This window comes from Sceloporus occidentalis, unplaced genomic scaffold (assembly GCF_023333645.1).
Source record: "Sceloporus occidentalis isolate IW3139 unplaced genomic scaffold, rSceOcc1.0.p SCAF_1, whole genome shotgun sequence".
In the NCBI taxonomy this organism is placed as follows: Eukaryota; Metazoa; Chordata; class Lepidosauria; order Squamata; family Phrynosomatidae; genus Sceloporus; species Sceloporus occidentalis.
The window spans coordinates 22277882-22281460 of NW_028316981.1; the positions used below are offsets into that span (position 1 = coordinate 22277882).

The 3579-nt window shown below is 43.1% G+C and overlaps 1 non-coding gene across 1 annotated transcript; it reads left to right on the plus strand.

The window, feature by feature from the left end:
* Nucleotides 1-246: 246 nt before the first annotated feature.
* TRNAY-GUA (transfer RNA tyrosine (anticodon GUA)) lies at nt 247-338 on the plus strand. The gene is given in 2 exon segments: nt 247-283; nt 303-338. It is a non-coding gene; the product is annotated as a tRNA-Tyr (tRNA).
* Nucleotides 339-3579: the final 3241 nt, after the last annotated feature.

The following is a 3579-nucleotide window of genomic DNA, read 5'->3' on the forward strand; positions in this document are numbered from 1 at the left end:
CCATCCTAAGCATGCACCTACACCTGGGAGTAGTAGAGGAACTTGCAAATAAACCAGGCAGGGGATCTATTTACACATAAAACTTGCTCTGTACCTTTGGTCTACAAAGCAAGATGGTTGTCTTTTTTCCTTTTTAAACCAGTCTGTTTGGCAGATCAGGGCTGGCAAGGCTGAATGCAAGCCTGCAGGAATGCAAGCCTTGGAAAGAGAGTTGTTCACCATGACTCAAGGCTGGGGAGCCACGCTCCTTCGATAGCTCAGCTGGTAGAGCGGAGGACTGTAGAGGAAATGCTTTCCAAGCCATCCTTAGGTCGCTGGTTCGATTCCGGCTCGAAGGACACATTGTTTTGTTTCCTATTTCCAGAAATGTATCAGAAACACAGCTGTGCTATAAAACTTTATTTTATTTTATTTATATATTTTTAATTTATATATCTACATATTTTTATTTATAAAAAAACTTTTTAAAATTATATATAGCTAGGCTTAGACCCTTTGTTACTCTGTATCAGTGGTTCACAGACTCTTTAAGGGGTTTTGGACTTCAGCTCCCAGAATCCCACACTATTGGCCAACATGGCTGAGGCTTCTGGGAGCTGAAGTCCCAAATCTCTTAAAGGGCACACTTTGGGGACCACTGCTTTAGATAGTTACAGTGCTTCCCAAACCTTTGCTGCTCCAGGGGTTTTGGACTTCAACTCCCAGAAACCCCACTTAGCTTGGCCAGCAGTGAGGAATTCTGGGAGCTGAAGTCCAATTGTTTGGAAACTATTGAGAATATCAATATGCAGAGGGAGTCTTGTACCACCTTTGAGAGTGACTATGGCCCAAAACACACTGGAGAAATAATACAGTTTGAGACCACTTTAACTGTCCAGGCTCAGTGCTAAGGAATTCTGGGAACTGTAGTTTTGTGAGACATTTAGCCTTCTCTTTCAGAGAGAGCTATATAGCCACAATAAACTACAATTCCCAGGATCCCCTAGCCTTGAGCCAGGGCAGTTAAAGTGGCCTCAGACTGGATTATTTTTCTAGTATGTTTTGGACTGTACTGTGCAAAAGAATATCCAGATGGGTTGGTCATATAGCAAAGTACAATAACATCCAGCATCCACAGAACAGTGATACCAAAGATGGCAGTGATATCCCAAAATGCACCAAATATATGATTCTCAAAGCTCCACGAGGCAAAGATGTTACAGATCCTAAACTACAAAGGAGGACATTCCTCCTGGACAGAAGGTTGAAATGGAGGACATGTCCTGGAAAAGGAGGATGTCTCATCATCCTGAGAAAGGAGAAAAAAGAAAAATAGATTTTGTCTACTTTCTCAGATGCATCTGAGGAAGTAGGCTTAAGTCTACTAAAGTTTATACTGCAACCTCTTTCATAGCTGGGTTAAGTTGCATTCTGCACTGTAAAAATAATGTGGTTTGACACCCCTTTAACTGCCATGGGTCAATAGTATGAAATGCTGGGATTTGTAGTTTCTTGTAGCCCCAGTCCTCTCTGACAGTGATGGTTAAATATCTCATAAAGCTACAGATCCCAGGAGTCCATAGCATTGAGCCCTGGCAGTTAAAGCAGTGCCAAATTGCATTAATTCTGCAGTGCAGATGCAGCCTTAGTCTCAAAGGTGCTACAAGATCCCTTTGCATAGAAATATATCGTTACAGTATAGCTGACCAGAGAAAACTAGAAGCCTGGTACTTTGCAAAAGTTCCCTACCAGTAAGTATTCATGTGTGGGAACTAGAGCTGCATCCACATTGCAGAAATAATCCTGGCTGACACCACTTTCACTGCCATATTTCTAGGCTTTGAAATTCTGGGAATTGTAGCTTTGTGAGACATTTAGCCTTTACTATCAGGGGCACTGGTGCCACAAAAAATTACAGTTCCCACGATCCCATAACATTAAGCCATGGCAGTGAATATGGTATCAAACTGGATTATTTCTGCAGTGTGGATGCAGCCTTGGTCTATCCAGCAACAAAGCAGAACACAGGGTGAAATGATTGCCTCTTAGAGAGGATGGCTTGGGTCAAACTCCCCCAAGCATTTCTTGGCCAACGTATTTTTCTAAAATGAGATAGTAGAAAATAAAGGAGCATTTTAATCCGATTTTGGTGTTTTCTGACCTTGGCCTTGTGCCTTTGGGCTGGGAATAGTTTTGACAGCAATCTTGGAAGCAAGAATTTAGTGGGGCTTGCCTCCCAGAAAACAGGCCAGGAAGATCGCTGTGCTTGATTTTAAAGCACAAAACTGCCCAAAACAGCAGCAAGTGTTCGGACGTAATAACCGGACATTCCTCAACTGAAAACAGCAACGAGATTAGGTGAATAACTTAAAGACATGCAAGAGCACATAACTAGAAGTGGGGTCTTTGACTGGATCCTTGAAATTGGAAAGAGCCTACATGATTAGATACTGCAGAATCAAACATCATTGATTGATCGATATGGCTGAAGCTCCAACTGGCTGCTGAATCCCTGGTTCAGTTGTTTCTTCCTCAGTTCTTTCACCCACAGAGTATTGGTTGTATATGTTTGTGCCTCTAAGTGACTCCCAAACTCGGGCCTCCAGGGGTTTTGGACTATAGCTCCCAGAAGCCCCTGCCAGCTTGGTCAATAGTTAAGGATTCTGGGGGCTGAAGTCAAAAGCATCTGGAGGACCAAAGTTTGGAAATTGCTGCTCTAACTCATAGCAACCCCATGAAGTTCATAAGGATTTCATGGGCAAGGAATACTCTAGGATGCTTTTGTTAGTTCCTTCCTCTGTAATATAGCATACAGCACCTGGGAATCGTTGGAGGTCTCCCATTCAAGTACTAACCAGGTCTGACCCTGCTCAGCTCCCAAGATCAGGCAAACTCTGGTTACTTTTCCCAAACTTTGGGCCTCCATATGTTCAACTCCCAGAAATCCTAGCCAGTTTAGCCAACAATCGGGGATTCTGGGCGGTCCAGAGGTCCAAAACATCTGAAGAATGAAAGTTTGAGAACAACTGCTTTAGGGTATGGAGGATGATTGTGTTGTTAACTGCCTTCAACTCATGGTGGCCCTATAAATAAGACGCTCTACTCAGGTCCTGCAGGTTCTGGCTGGTGACCTCCCTGATTGAGTCTAACCATCTGTCATGCGGTCTTTATCTCCTTCCGCCTTTCCTAGCTTTATTGTCTTTTCCAATGAGTCGTGCTTTCTCATGATGTGGCCAAAGTACGGCAGCCTCAGTTTGATCATCTTGGCTTCCAGGCAGAGTTCGGCTTGATCTGATCAAGGACTAATTTGTCTGCCTTTTTGGCAATCTACGGTATCCTCATCATCACACCTCAAATTAATTGATTTCCTTTTTATCAATCTTCTTCACTGCCCAGCTCTCACATCCATACATGGTGATGGGAAATTAAGGATGATGAGAGGGCAACCATAATTCAGAAACTAATTGAAAACACACAACAACAACGCTTGTTGTTCCTGTTTTTTTTTTTTTTAATGCTGATCCCCTTCTGTGACAACTGAAAGAGTACCCTGCTTTGCTTCTTCACACATTTCAAAGGGCCCAGTTTGATGCCATGCTG